Here is a 16,856-nt window from a genome sequence, read left to right on the forward strand (position 1 = left end):
TTGGGGAAGCATTAAATGAGGATGAATGTGGTGTTGTATTATGGCCATGATTATGGATGACCTTGAGAGGAAATTGTGGGAATTGGATAATGTCGAACTTGACAAAGTTATTGATTATGATGTTATGAATGTTGTTATTGATGTTGGGAATTGTTATATGATATGGAGAAAGTTATAGAAACAAAGGAGATGTTGTCCAATTTTCATTAGCTTTAGCTTAAACTTAAGTATGTTTCCGATTATCTAATTCTAGTACGAATTCTCTTGAATGTAGAATCGTGAACATTGAAGGAAAGCGCTTAAATTGATAAAGTTAGAGCGACGTAAAGGTATGTAAGGCTAGTCCCTTCTTTTTCTAAGGCATGATTCCTATAACATGACTTTCTTTATCTTTCCATTACCTTCTTACATTTCGAAAACTATGAGTCTATGAATATCAAGAGCTTCTCATAAGATAAAGATAAGAGATACGTTACGAATATGATAATGATGATGATGAGTCTAAGTCTAGAGATTCTAAAGCTCATGATAAGACATCCCTACGAAGCTAATGATCCTTATGTGATTCATTGTTGCTAGACTCGCCTTATAATGTTAGTTCCTTCAAGGTGAGGCATGATGATTATGACTACTCCATAATGGAACCGGGGGTCCTCGACCTTACGTCACCCCGATAGAGTGTACCTTTTAATTGATTTCTAATGCATGTCATATGATAAGTGTTATATCCTGCATTTTCGAACGTCGAATTATTTGTAAGCTGAGGTGGGGCCCACACATCAATATTTTTTTTGGGACATGTGAAAAGTTATATGAATCGTATATGTAAAGTTAAACACAACCCGTGAAGGGCCCTGGAGCCAAATCAAAGTGGAAGCCCTCCAAACGAATATTTTTAAGAAAACGTTTTCGGATGACCTGACTTGGAGGGGCAAAAACGGCCTTATAAGTTTAGAATTTGGGAAAATTCCCAGAGATAAAAGTTGTAGATAATTGAAATAGCTTTCCAACGGTAGGTCGTGGGCTCCCAGGCGACGTCGGTACAAGGAGATATGGACATTTTAAGGCGGAAAGGTCAAGCTGGGCAGTGAAATGGGCCCAACCCGATTCCAATCCGGGTCAGGCCCATTTCCTTATTATTTAAGGGAGTTTTCAGCCTCCTCCTCCACATTTCAGATCAGAAAAGATCCAAAAAATTCCATTAGAGAGAGAGAGAGAAAACTTCAAGGCTAAGAAGATCATTTTGATCAAAATCCGAGCTCCGAATCCCGAAGCTCATGAAGAGAAAAACGTTGTACGTTGCGTTGCCTTCAATTTGAGATAAATATTAGTCTTGGGGGATGAAATTTTCGTGGTGGATCTTCTGATAAGGTATTTATAAAATTCCTTTTATGTTATTAAAGTGTTTATTTAGAGTTTTAACGAATTAGAACGGAGAAAACAGCATTATAAACTCGTTTGTTGTTTTGTTGAAATTTATGGGTGAGGGGCTGTTTTAATTGAAATTGATGTACTGATTTGAATTAATATTTTGGTTGTTTTAATCATGGATTATGTGAGGAGAGTGAAGGAACTTAATGGTTATTAAGTTGTTGTAGGAAAACATACAACTTTGTTATGGTTTATGTAAAAATGGAAATGAAAGTATCAAGAGGAAAATTATGATTATTGTGGATGAATTTGGAAGATGGAAATGTATAATGAACTTGTATGTTGAAGGTTAGGAAAAATTGGAAAGTAGTGGCTTAATGGAAAGTTTGAATGTTCGCATACCTTATGAATATTGGGTGAAAATGGTATGGATGCTTCCGATGTATGTTGTAATGAATTTGGTGGGTGATGAATATCAAAATAACAAGTTTGGTTCGGAAATGTAAGTTTGAAACGAAAGATGTGTCGTTATGCCGAAACGATGGCTAGTGATGCCATAGTGTGTGTTTTAATGTCTGTTGTTGTTTTTGCTGTTGTTCTGGGTTGTTGTGTAGTGAATTGAGCCGAGCTAAGTCTCGGGGATGTCTTATATACAGAGGAAATGCTGCCGAAATTTCGGTAGGCAAACATGTGTTAAGTTGGATTATTGAAAAGTTTGAAACTAACAAATGGTAAACTTGACCATTTCTAGATTTTGGACGAGATTGGGATCGACGCCAAGCGAGCGTAAGGCGCTATCGAGGTATGTGAAGCATTTTCCTTTGTTCCTAGGCATGTTCTGGATGTGATAGGCTCGGCCGCGAGCCTTAAGTACGACTCCGTTCCCCGGAATTCGAGACGGAAAACCGCTCCAATTCCTTCAATTCAATTGAAGCTATTTTCTTACAAATTGCCTTTAAAGTGATTTTTTGTACAAAACTCCCCTAAACGGAGTCGGAACACTTCCAAACGATTATGGATGACCTCATAAGGTCTATTAGCGATAATTTACATATGTTGCCTCGAGTTGGTCCGAGGCGGGCCCGCAAGGCCCGATATCTTCTGTAATACTTTAAATACTTCCATTTTGTCCGATTTTCTCAGAAACCATCTGAACTATTATTTTGATTATGATACAACTATTTTTATGAAATTCTTATAAAATAACTTCTGAACATCTGAGAATCCGATTCTGATAATAATCTGTCGTGCCTTCCCAAGTAGGATATAGGCGCGTACTATGCATACTATCCGTATACTCTGATTTTGGCTCGCCGTTTGGCACCCTTTAGTCTGATTGAGTCTGTATGTATGTGGTTTCCCATGGATCTGTTCGTGGCTGTCTCAATGCATTCCTTCACTGCGTCCCGGGCCAGGTTCTGTTATCGTGCATATTTCTCTGCATTGTTCACCGCGTCCCTCGGCGTACGGGCCGGGATCTGTATGTCTGTATGATACTATGATCTGTGTATGGGGATGGCGGCCAGGATGGCATATGATCTGATCTGATTCTGTTGTCCACCGCGTCCCGTACTAAGAGGGCCGGGTTCTGTTTACCGCGCCCCCAGACAGGGCCGGGATCTGTATGTCTGTATGCATGTGCCATCAGTATGTATATAAACACATGCCTCTGTATGATTCAGTATGATTCTGCACTACTCTGCATGCATAATTCTATCAGGTATACTTCTGTCTGTCTGTCTGAACTACGACTATGTCTGTATGTCCGTATGGATTCTGATTCTGTATGTCCGTATGGATTCTGATTTTGTATGTCCATATGGATTCTGATTCTGTCTGTCTGGACCATGATTATGTCCGTCTGTCGGGACTATGACTCTGTCTGTCCGGCTTATGAGCCAGTCTAGTATATTTATGCGCTTCCGGTCCAGATCATGATTATGTTTGATATATTTCTGCTTTACATACTCGGTACATTTTTGTACTGACCCCCGGTTCTTCGGGGGCTGCGTTACATGCCCGCAGGTACAGGCGCACTCGGTGACACGCCGCCAGTCTAGGGCACAGGTTCTGCTATCTTGAAGAGCTCCTTTTGATTCGGAGCATGTACTTTGGTATATATATCTTTTGTTTTTCGTATGTTCTGTATGTATGGAAGTTCTGGGTACGGCGGGGCCCTGTCCCGTCATATGATTCTGTATGTCTGTAGAGGCCTGTAGATAGATGTGTGGGTTACGGGTTTCGTCTGTATGTTAGCCTTATCGGCTTATCTGTAAATGTCTGCATGTTCAGGTATATATATATGTTTGCGCGCGTGCCGTATCTGTATCGGCCTACTTCTGTAATATCCGTTTGAAAAAAAAAAAAACTGTACGATACGAAATTCGGTCAGGTAGGTATGTACGGGTACCCAGCTAGGGTGCCAGTCGCGGCCCACGGGGTTGGGTCGTGACAGAAGTGGTATCAGAGCGGTTAGTCCTCGGAATGTCTACAGGCCGTGTCTAGTAGAGTCTTGTTTATCGATGTGTTGTGCACCACATCTATAAACAGGAAGCTACAGGGCATCTAGGATGTTACCCTTCTTTGAATCTTAGATCATGCGATAGAGCCAGCTGTAGGATATGAATTCCTTTCGACTAACTTTTAATTTCAGCCAAAGGACGACATCGACAGAAGGCAATGGCTGATGATATTGGAGGCCGCACAGTACTCAGGTAAGCAATAATATGAAAGCTGTGTGTCGGAGAAGTTGTTTGATGTGTGGTAGAAATATAAAGCTGAAGATTGAACAGAAAAGTGAACAGGAAGGAGCCTCCGATGTTGTTCGAGTTGGGCATGTGAGATAAGCCTCGACATCTTTATAATTTTATCTGTAATTGTTAGCCCCGTGTGGCTACGAGACGACATGATATGATGTATATATATATATGCGTATATGTGTTGGCCCTGTGAGGCATGGTTGGTATTTCTTGTGTACAGGTTTCGGATAGTAAGAAATACAGAGAAACCTCTGCCCAAATTTTTTTCCAGAGATATGGAAGTAAATATATATAAAGTAAGTACAAACAGGTTCCGCGATACTTGTCGGAATTTAGTTTTCTTCTGTCGGTGGTTGGAGAGCACCTTATGGTGATATTTTATCAGATTTCACCGACTATTTGGAGACGGAATTCGTGGGACGAAGACTTAAATCTGTGGCCTGTCTGTAATTGTATGTATATGTGTATGAAAGTGAATATCGGAGATCCAGCAATATGGTAATTGTGCAACTTAGCCGGGGGTGTGACCCGCTACAAAAAATTTCCGAAAATTTGCTAAGACCCCGAACTGCCCTAAAATTATGTGACAAAGGTCCTGCAGGGCAATTGACGAAATTATATCAGCCCTAACGCGTCAAAATGCATGAAAGTTTCGGGGTTAAGCGTGCTCAAGCCAGAGCAATTCTGGGATGGGTGACCCCCCTGGGAAGTAATGCAAAATTTTGCACAAGTGTAAGTATGATAGATATAAATGAAAATTTGGGGTAATCTAAAGGAAAAGAGAATGTGTGGAGTAATTAGTGCCCTTACAGGAGTCGCGCAGAACGAGGCGGACTAAATGGGCAAAAAGAAAAGGTGCAACACCGCTCGGGAAATTGAGCGGATTTGAATAACAATCAGAGACGTTCGCCAGTAAGATACTAGTAAATATATCTGTATGTGTGTATGTGTGTGTGTATAATTTTCGTTTGGTGCCCATATGGATCAAGAGCCGAGTCCCGACAACTAATGTTGTGATAGACGAAAGGTTTTACTAAACCGAATACATGAAACGACGCGGAGACGGGGATTCGAATGTCATCAAAGGATAGAAAAACCCCTATTCCATTATAACTCGGTCTGGTATGACGATGTCTGAAAAAGAAAATGAGTATGGATAGTAGGAAAGATGAAAGATAAGAAGTGTGAATAAGCGGAATCTTTGAAAAGGTCGATAAGCGACACGTAAGACGATTTGTATGATAACTTGGCGAACAAGTTTACAAATAAGGGAAATTTTCATAAAACACTGGAGCCTTAATAGGAGTGATCTGATTCTAATTCAGATCCTATCTGTTATACTTCTGCACCCCCGATTCTGATAAGGCTCTGCCTATTACGCCTCTGTACTTCTGAACTCGATTATGTTCCCGTCTGATAAATCTTTGTACATCTGATTCTGAATACGTTTATGTTTGACACACCCCTATACGATTGACTCTGATTACGAATCTGTCTGACACGCCTCTGTGTGTCTGATTCTGGATATGAATCTGTCTGATACATCTCTGTATGTCTGATTTTGATCACGCGTCTGTCTGATACATCTCTGTATGTCTGATTCTGATTACGACTCTGTTTGATACATTTTTGTACGTCTGATTCTGATTTCGAATCTGGCTGATACCTCTTTGTACGTCTGACTCCGATCTCATGTTTGTCCGACATACTTCCGTACATCTGGCTTCGACTATGAATCTGTCCGATATGCTTTTGTGCGTCTGGCTCTAGTTATGAACCTGTTTGATGTAACGTGAAATTATGATAACGTTGTAAGGAACCGAGAAGTGTGACAAGAGGTGAAAGATGCTGATAGCAATCGTAACGTTGAAAGGAATTTTGAAAGAAAGGAAGGAACCTCCCCGAAGTGTCACGAGGCCCGCTAAGGTCAATCGAACATTCGAGGACGAATGTTCTAAAGGGGGGGAGAATGTTATATCCTGCATTTTCGAACGTCGAATTATTTGTAAGCTGAGGTGGGGCCCACACATCAATATTTTTTTTGGGACATGTGAAAAGTTATATGAATCGTATATGTAAAGTTAAACACAACCCGTGAAGGGCCCTGGAGCCAAATCAAAGTGGAAGCCCTCCAAACGAATATTTTTAAGAAAACGTTTTCGGATGACCTGACTTGGAGGGGCAAAAACGGCATTATAAGTTTAGCATTTGGGAAAATGCCCAGAGATAAAAGTTGTAGATAATTGAAATAGCTTTCCAACGGTAGGTCGTGGGCTCCCAGGCGACGTCGGTACAAGGAGATATGGACATTTTAAGGCGGAAAGGTCAAGCTGGGCAGTGAAATGGGCCCAACCCGATTCCAATCCGGGTCAGGCCCATTTCCTTATTATTTAAGGGAGTTTTCAGCCTCCTCCTCCACATTTCAGATCAGAAAAGATCCAAAAAATTCCATTAGAGAGAGAGAGAGAAAACTTCAAGGCTAAGAAGATCATTTTGATCAAAATCCGAGCTCCGAATCCCGAAGCTCATGAAGAGAAAAACGTTGTACGTTGCGTTGCCTTCAATTTGAGATAAATATTAGTCTTGGGGGATGAAATTTTCGTGGTGGATCTTCTGATAAGGTATTTATAAAATTCCTTTTATGTTATTAAAGTGTTTATTTAGAGTTTTAACGAATTAGAACGGAGAAAACAGCATTATAAACTCGTTTGTTGTTTTGTTGAAATTTATGGGTGAGGGGCTGTTTTAATTGAAATTGATGGACTGATTTGAATTAATATTTTGGTTGTTTTAATCATGGATTATGTGAGGAGAGTGAAGGAACTTAATGGTTATTAAGTTGTTGTAGGAAAACATACAACTTTGTTATGGTTTATGTAAAAATGGAAATGAAAGTATCAAGAGGAAAATTATGATTATTGTGGATGAATTTGGAAGATGGAAATGTATAATGAACTTGTATGTTGAAGGTTAGGAAAAATTGGAAAGTAGTGGCTTAATGGAAAGTTTGAATGTTCGCATACCTTATGAATATTGGGTGAAAATGGTATGGATGCTTCCGATGTATGTTGTAATGAATTTGGTGGGTGATGAATATCAAAATAACAAGTTTGGTTCGGAAATGTAAGTTTGAAACGAAAGATGTGTCGTTATGCCGAAACGATGGCTAGTGATGCCATAGTGTGTGTTTTAATGTCTGTTGTTGTTTTTGCTGTTGTTCTGGGTTGTTGTGTAGTGAATTGAGCCGAGCTAAGTCTCGGGGATGTCTTATATACAGAGGAAATGCTGCCGAAATTTCGGTAGGCAAACATGTGTTAAGTTGGATTATTGAAAAGTTTGAAACTAACAAATGGTAAACTTGACCATTTCTAGATTTTGGACGAGATTGGGATCGACGCCAAGCGAGCGTAAGGCGCTATCGAGGTATGTGAAGCATTTTCCTTTGTTCCTAGGCATGTTCTGGATGTGATAGGCTCGGCCGCGAGCCTTAAGTACGACTCCGTTCCCCGGAATTCGAGACGGAAAACCGCTCCAATTCCTTCAATTCAATTGAAGCTATTTTCTTACAAATTGCCTTTAAAGTGATTTTTTGTACAAAACTCCCCTAAACGGAGTCGGAACACTTCCAAACGATTATGGATGACCTCATAAGGTCTATTAGCGATAATTTACATATGTTGCCTCGAGTTGGTCCGAGGCGGGCCCGCAAGGCCCGATATCTTCTGTAATACTTTAAATACTTCCATTTTGTCCGATTTTCTCAGAAACCATCTGAACTATTATTTTGATTATGATACAACTATTTTTATGAAATTCTTATAAAATAACTTCTGAACATCTGAGAATCCGATTCTGATAATAATCTGTCGTGCCTTCCCAAGTAGGATATAGGCGCGTACTATGCATACTATCCGTATACTCTGATTTTGGCTCGCCGTTTGGCACCCTTTAGTCTGATTGAGTCTGTATGTATGTGGTTTCCCATGGATCTGTTCGTGGCTGTCTCAATGCATTCCTTCACTGCGTCCCGGGCCAGGTTCTGTTATCGTGCATATTTCTCTGCATTGTTCACCGCGTCCCTCGGCGTACGGGCCGGGATCTGTATGTCTGTATGATACTATGATCTGTGTATGGGGATGGCGGCCAGGATGGCATATGATCTGATCTGATTCTGTTGTCCACCGCGTCCCGTACTAAGAGGGCCGGGTTCTGTTTACCGCGCCCCCAGACAGGGCCGGGATCTGTATGTCTGTATGCATGTGCCATCAGTATGTATATAAACACATGCCTCTGTATGATTCAGTATGATTCTGCACTACTCTGCATGCATAATTCTATCAGGTATACTTCTGTCTGTCTGTCTGAACTACGACTATGTCTGTATGTCCGTATGGATTCTGATTCTGTATGTCCGTATGGATTCTGATTTTGTATGTCCATATGGATTCTGATTCTGTCTGTCTGGACCATGATTATGTCCGTCTGTCGGGACTATGACTCTGTCTGTCCGGCTTATGAGCCAGTCTAGTATATTTATGCGCTTCCGGTCCAGATCATGATTATGTTTGATATATTTCTGCTTTACATACTCGGTACATTTTTGTACTGACCCCCGGTTCTTCGGGGGCTGCGTTACATGCCCGCAGGTACAGGCGCACTCGGTGACACGCCGCCAGTCTAGGGCACAGGTTCTGCTATCTTGAAGAGCTCCTTTTGATTCGGAGCATGTACTTTGGTATATATCTTTTGTTTTCCGTATGTTCTGTATGTATGGAAGTTCTGGGTACGGCGGGGCCCTGTCCCGTCATATGATTTTGTATGTCTGTAGAGGCCTGTAGATAGATGTGTGGGTTACGGGTTTCGTCTGTATGTTAGCCTTATCGGCTTATCTGTAAATGTCTGCATGTTCAGGTATATATATATGTTTGCGCGCGTGCCGTATCTGTATCGGCCTACTTCTGTAATATCCGTTTGAAAAAAAAAAAAATCTGTACGATACGAAATTCGGTCAGGTAGGTATGTACGGGTACCCAGCTAGGGTGCCAGTCGCGGCCCACGGGGTTGGGTCGTGACAATAAGTGTATGAAAATGAGATTACACCGTGCCTATATGGCCGAGCAGACACCGCTAAGGCGGGCAGTATATACACCATGTCTAGATGGTATGGGTAGGCACCACTAGTGGGCGGCATGAGATGGTTACCCCAGACGCGGGAGGCTTGGACGCGGGCTAATGATGATCACACCGTACCTATATGGTCGGGCAGCTTATATATACATACTTGATATGATGTTGTTTATGATGTAAGATAGCATGCATTACTCCGTCTTAAGTGACATTCAGTTACAGGTTGTTTCCTTATCTCTTCGACAGGTTATTATTGTTCATGCCTTACATACTTAGTACGATGTTCGTACTGACGTCCTTTCTTTTTGAACGCTGTGTTCATGCCCACAGGTAGACAGGGAGGTGGCCCAGATCCCTAAGAGCTACTCAACAGACTTACAGGAGCACTCCACTATTCCGGAGGTGCCTTTTTGATGTATTATTTTTTGTATATATGTTTGGGCATGACGGGGTCCTGTCCCGTCCTTATGTCTCAGCACTCTAGAAGAGGCTCGTAGATACGTACTCGTGGGCAGTAATAGTCTCACGGATACATTAGTGTATATTCTTGTACATCATTTTTATAGCCGAGAGGGCTTATTTATATTTATGTATTGCCTTGGAGAGTATATGTGTTCAGGTTGAGTATGATGATTAGCATTATGAGTGGTGCTTGGTAGCCAGCTCCGGGTACCCGTCATGGACCCCTAGTCATGTCGTGACATATATATATATATATATATATATATATATATATATATATATATATATATATATATATATATATATATATATATATATATATATATATATATATATATATATATATATATATACATATATATATCTGTGTGTATGTGTGTGTGTGTTTGTGTGTATGTGCTAAAAGAACAATGCAAGCCGACTAGGCTGCTACATATGTTGTATACAAAAGAATAGGAGTCGACAAAGCCCCTGTCACGACCCAACCCCGTAGGCCGTGACTGGTGCCCGAACTGGGCACCCGTATACCAACCTGTTACATATAACATCAAACTGAAACTACAACAATACGGAAACTTATAAAGGAACTCCAAAGTTCGTAACATCATCATATATATATACTTCCATATCGACGGTCTCCTGAGGAGTCACAACTAATCATATCATGAAATAATACGCAAGCCGACAAGGCTGCCATCACATATCAATATCGTATGCAAGCCGACAAGGCTGCTACTAGAGACGAACATCATACCACAGCACATCGTATAGACACAGCTGAACAGAACCCATACATAACCCACAAATATGTCTACAGACCTCTAAGAGTGCGAATAGCGAAATATGACGGGACAGGGCCCCATCGTACCCCTGGATAGCACATACATATATATATATCATAAGATTCAAACCAAAAGTCTAGACTCCGGAACAACGGATCTCTCCAAGACAGCAGAAAGGGAGTCCTAAGTTGGCGGATCACCAAAGCGAGTATCTGCACCTGCGGGCATGAAACGCAGCCCCCCGATAAAAGGGGGTCAGTGCGGAATATGTACTGAGAATGTAAAGCATGAAATACAGTAAACAGGATCATAACTGAAATAAGGAGTACAGAAAACGAGTACAATAACCAGAATACCAAAATGCTTGCCTTTGAAACATAAATCATGCATGTCAATATCATATATCATATTCGGCCCATTATGGGACTCGGTGAACATGGTCGCCACCCCGTCTTTGGCGCCATAACACAGAATACTCCAAAACACAGCATAACTCCATAACACAGCATAACTCCGTAACACAACATAACTCCATAACACAGCATAACACCATAACACAACATAACACCATAATATATATATATACCGTACCCGGCCCTCTAGTGAGGGACTCGGTGAACAATGCAGTGAAACTGTGCACGAATACATATCCTAGCCCGGGACTTAGTGAAAGACATATTGAGGCATGCACGAGCAGAGTAGTGAGAATCTATATGCAATTTAAAAACATTTTCAAAGACTCAATAGAATAACAAACACGAATTACCATTTGAAAATCAGGACAATAGTGGTATCAAATACCTTTCGAATGTCACTCGGAACATATCAAACATCCCTTGAATGTCATCATAAGTATATCACAAAGCCTTAAGGATCATAGTCATATGTCACTATAGTATGAAACACCTTATAGAAGTCCAGTCGCTAGTTATCATAGAGTTCCTAAGAATAGGAACGGATATATATCGACTATTAACCAACGTACAGAAAACTGAAGAGGGAGGCTCAATCACTTGAGAATTGTAACATCAAGAAGTGAATAAGAATCATAAATATCACTCGAAGCTTATGAATGGAATTACCCCAAAGTTCATATCATTCATCACTTAAATCTAAGACATGCCAAAAGAAAGAAGGGACAGCTTCACATACCTGTTAGCGACTATTCGTAAATCCGTTCGCCTCGTCGCTCTTTTAGCCTATTTAATATAAGAGTAACGTTATCGTTAGTAGGTATACTTTCTAGTTCACAAATCTATAGCCCATTGTTGTAGGACTTATCCTTTAGTTTACACAACCTCGTTTAGGGTTTTCTATTAGTTAAGGGCTTAATGAAAATCGGACAACATTTCCCCTATATATCCGCCTAACCCGAATTTCTAATTGCCCAACTGTCAACACAGAAATAGCAACAACAACGATATACACATACAATTCTCACAATTCATCCCATAACAATTCTAACAACCCAACAACTTCTCTTAATCCATTTCAACCCACAATTTCCTATAACATCAATTTCATGCATTTTCTTAATTCCAATTTCGTCCAATCCAATTCTAATAATTCCATTACAATACTATTAACACAATTATATCATAAAACAAGAAAATCTTACCTAAATTTTCTCGGAGGAATTTCTACTCTTAATTGCTCCAATTTCACAATTTCTTCTTCTCCAACTTAAAATCCAATGTTGCTATCACCTCCTTGAATTTGTACTACACTTGAAAATTAATCAAAACAAGGGACCAAATATTTTTTCCCAACAGCCATGGCTGGCCGAGAGGTTGGCAGCCATGGCAATGTTCTTGCTCCTTTTTTCTTGTTTGTGCTAATTCAAATGAAATGTTGCCTTGATGATTTGTGAATCATCTTGTTCACATATATACTTGTTCCTTGGTCCCTACAAGTGCTCCCTAATGTGTCATCTAGTTGTGTTTTTTTTTTAATTTCGGGTGGGGCCCACTTAATTAATTACTAATTCCCACTTAATAATCTAATCACAATTAATTAACTCCTATCCTCCAATAATATTTTTACACTAAATAAAATTTATGATTAATTTATATTCTAATTTAAAATTGAAATTTAAAGGTTTCTATTTCGTGTCCGAAAATGACTCTGCCTTTAACTTGAGTCGACTTGCTTGCGAATAATTTGACGTATGAACATATGGGATATAACATCCTTCCCCCCTTTATAACATTCGTCCTCGAATGTTGAACTGATTCTGAATTCCCAATACTCTCTCTTTTTGTTGCTTTTCGAGGTAGTTATTCCACGTCGTTGTCTTTGCTCTTTTCTTTACTTCATAGTTGGTTATCAGCTGTATTTCGGGCTGTTCGGCTGAAGTGTTACTGTCTCTCTTATCTGTATTCTTCTCAGTTGTACTATCGTCGATTGATTCAGACTTGTACTCATGGTGCATGTAGTCATGACTCGACTCTTTCTTTTCCTATAGTTACTCTCTTAAGATACCGTTTCCTTCATCTTACCTCTCAATCTTTAAATAAGATTTTTATAACGCGTAGACGTCCTTGTCGGTTCATTAGATTTTAATATCCCTGGAGTATTGCATGACTCTGGTAACCTGTGAACCCTTGCAGGTTCTACGACTAAAATGAAATTTCTCAGAAGGTAACATTTTTGTACTCCAATATCCTTGCTTTACTCCGCTGTGACAGTCCGTATTCTGGAATCCTCAGCATCATGTGTCGCTTTCTGACTTTCTTTTAAAGGTCTTTAACTATCACTTGCTTTTACTTCTTCATCTCGATCTTTTAGGGTTGGCTATCAATTAGCGCTAGGGTTCCCTCATATTATAACTTCATTGTCACCCAGTAACTAGTAACCCGCTTGTTCCGATTGTCCCGGTTAAATCATTTCATAATTTCCTTTACTCTAACTGGTGATGCTTTAGGCATATTACCTCGTGTCGTTTCTCTATTTTTGACTCAAACTCTGCTATTGCCCCCTTCTCCTACCACGCATCCTAGTGCAATCTCTACACAAGTATGTGTAGGTGCTCAAGTCAGCCCGGAAAATACCTTAGCATTGCCTCGCTAGTCTTTATGCAGACCCTATATTCTTCTCTTATATCTTCCAATTGATATCAAGGCTCAACTATGGCTTTTTCTCTCAGTACTAATTATATCTCCGTAGTTTTGCCTCAAACCATCTTCTACCTTTCTTTGATGTATCCGAAATATCGCAACCACATTGTTGTTACTGAATTCTTACTCTTCTTATCAAGTACTCACTTGGCCTTGTTCTTAGTACAGTATTCGTATGTTGCATATCTATTCTTGTACAATTCGTTCAAAGTGCATCCAATCTTAGTCATAGTCTTTCCTTCTCCTGGTTTATTCTGCTCTACATATTTTATTGTACTAAAACTCACTTGCTGTCTATTTCGCCATACTCTTTCCCTTTCCTCTATTCACCATTTGGTTTTCTCATATCCTACTATAGGAGAGATTCTCCATCCTTTCTCCTTTGCTAATTATGTGTCACAATATCATTAGCCCATAACCCCGTTGTCAACATCTTAACTTCTAATCCAGTATAGCTTTGCTACCCTTTATAATATCCTTTAAGTTACTTGTTACCATTCTCTTATCGTATTCTTCCTTTTTATGAGCATACACCTTCTGATGTCATATTATGCAAGATCTTTACCAATAATTCTCTGCACTGTCTCAAATACCATCTTGGCTTCTATCCGTTTATTGTTGGCCTTCAAATCTCGCTAATCTGTTTCAGCAAGGGATCTCACTTAAAGTTTAAGTTTTCACATTAAATGTGTTACAGTGTTAGTTGATTTCATCTTACACCTGCATTTCTCTCATCCGCTTCCCTCCTGTTTGGGTGTATTTATTTTATTATCTATTTATATCCCGCTCTATGCCTCCATTTCCAATTTTCAAATTCCTATGATCCTTCTTCCATACATTTGGTATACTGTGCCATATCAATGTCTTCCTTTATACCATCTATAACTTAGATTACCCATGTACGAAACCTTAACACAATCACGAGGCGATGAGAACTCTCGATATCTAGTACAAAATCTTATCTGATGGTTGGTACTCGAGTAATGTAATTAATGTAGCAATTTGTCCGAAGCCACATTCCCTTCATTCCAATTAGTAATTAGGTAGTGCTTATCGTCGTTTCAAATTCTCCATTCGGTAGCACTTATATTCTAATGATAAGTGTCTCAAGCTTTCTCATAACACTATCTTTATCCCAACGGATATCATCTGTTTCTTTTAATAAATTCACAATACATCCGTTGTTTCGCAAATCCGCAATCCTTGTCTTTTAAGGATTTCACCATTTTCGAGGTGAAGTAACATACACGTAGCATTCCTTTATGCCTCATGCTCTTTCACCCTTGTTGTATACCCAACGCTAATTTCTAACTTACTCAAAATCATATCAAATTCGTCTTAATAGTGGTCTTGTCTTATCACCATCTGGTCATCCTACACCTTAAGTTCGTAGCTATATGTTTCCCTTTTGTCTTATACTCATACTTAATTAATTACGTCTATCTTGAGTGCTTCCTTTAGTATTCCTTTCATTTCTCCAGTCTATGTCCATCTTTTATTCTGTGCACAAGGAATCTCATGCTACCCCTGTATCCTTCGGAAAACACTACTTCTACATAACCCTGTCTCATTTTCGAAACATATTCCGTTCATCTCTATTTGTTCTTATCATCCCAGTCATTTCTGGCACTCCTTCTGTCTCGTTGCTCACCTTTCTTTAGGTTGGTCTTTCATAATTTTGTCGCTTATTTTACTCATTTCCCAAGCTATACATGTCATAACGCATCGCTACACTGTAACCCCACTCGCTTTCCCTTATCTTCCTATTTCTATCAACTCCTTCTCTTCTTGTGCTCGCTTTCATTGTCGTTACCACTTGACTTTTATTCTGAACTTTCCCTATAGAACTTTGTAAGTCTTTCTTATTCGTTCTACATTTGCTTTTCCATTTCACACTAATCACATTGTATTCTTTAGCTACTTCCTTGCTAGGCTTTACTCATTTCTATAGCAATCCTTATGGTATTCACATTGCATCCTGTTCGTAATCCATCCTATAACGTAGCGCTTCTTAACCTTATTCACAATTCTTACTATGTTTTAGTTACATTCTGTGGACTAGGCGTACTTAACCTTTCTCCCTTTCTGATCAATCTTACATTTAATATCTCATATGTTGTCTTATCAATACCTTCATAATTTGTCATAACTCTTCCTCCTCCGTACTTTTGTCTCAATCATACTACTACTCCTTTTAACTGTAAACTCGTCGTAATTTATCCCTACTTGTCAGTTCACTCGGTACCTCAAATAAATGTTTGGTTAAGAGTTGCCACCTTTTTCTATATCATCCTTTAGTATCACAAGCCCTTCCGAATCATCTTAGCATTCCATCTACAACATATGAAATACATGATCATAGACAGCCCACAAGTTTAAGTTTTCCTTCCACAAATTCCATCTCCAACTAGTTGATTGAGAACTAATAAAATGTTACTAGGAAGCATTCTCTAACCACCAGCAGAAGAAAACTAGAATCCGACAAGCACCACAGGACTTCTAGTGCTGGTTCACATGGTTTACCTCCAGGTTTATTCTTGAGTCGTGAACGAATTATCTAGTTCACAAACTACCTGCTGTATGCTTTGTACTTTTCAATAGAAGTGAAACTTAAATACCGAACGTTTTTGCCCTTCAACATAAGCTTCTTCTAAGGCAAAAATGCGGGTGGACAGTATTCTGGTCCGTCCAAATGAATTCCAAACTTTGCTGCTCATATATGCTTTTTCGAAATAAAATTTCCCAAGTAAGAATGATGCCCCTTACGAATGTCATGGAGGGTATCTCTTAAAGCTTTAGTCCATCATAATAATTTTACCCTATCGGTATCAACTTTCAAAGCATATTATGAACCTATATATCATTCTCTTCTTTTCCTATTCCTGGGAAAATTTGGGCAGAGTTTCCTCTGTACTTCTTACTATCCCAGAATCTGCACGCAGGAAATACCAACAATGCCTTACAGGGCCAACATATATACGCATATATCATATCGTATCACAGCCACACAGGGCTCCCAACTTCGAGTAAAAGGTATAAAGGTGTCGGAACTTACCTCACATATCGCACCTCGAGACGTACCTAATCCTTTGACGATCTGTTCTGCTATACTTTCCTATCCACCTCCTCTTTCATCCTCCAACTTAACGTTTCACTCATGTTTCAATATTCTTACCTTATCCAACATGCCTCTTTCGCACCGTAACTTACCTGTGTACCTTGTAACTGCCAATATCATC

General features: G+C 39.6%; 2 long non-coding RNA genes and 1 pseudogene across 2 annotated transcripts; 2 read left to right on the forward strand and 1 right to left on the reverse strand.

Moving 5' to 3' along the window:
- The window catches only part of LOC132611199 (polyol transporter 5-like), an 83,767-nt pseudogene that overhangs the window by 58,627 nt on the left and 8,284 nt on the right, over positions 1-16,856 (reverse strand).
- LOC132634643 (uncharacterized) lies at positions 1,029-3,747 on the forward strand. The gene is made up of 3 exons (XR_009580305.1): positions 1,029-1,371; positions 2,123-2,173; positions 3,397-3,747. It is a non-coding gene; the product is annotated as an uncharacterized LOC132634643 (long non-coding RNA).
- Positions 6,484-9,175, forward strand: LOC132634654 (uncharacterized). Its single transcript, XR_009580306.1, has 3 exons — positions 6,484-6,751; positions 7,503-7,553; positions 8,777-9,175. It is a non-coding gene; the product is annotated as an uncharacterized LOC132634654 (long non-coding RNA).

This window comes from Lycium barbarum, chromosome 1, assembly GCF_019175385.1.
Source record: "Lycium barbarum isolate Lr01 chromosome 1, ASM1917538v2, whole genome shotgun sequence".
NCBI lineage: Eukaryota > Viridiplantae > Streptophyta > Magnoliopsida > Solanales > Solanaceae > Lycium > Lycium barbarum.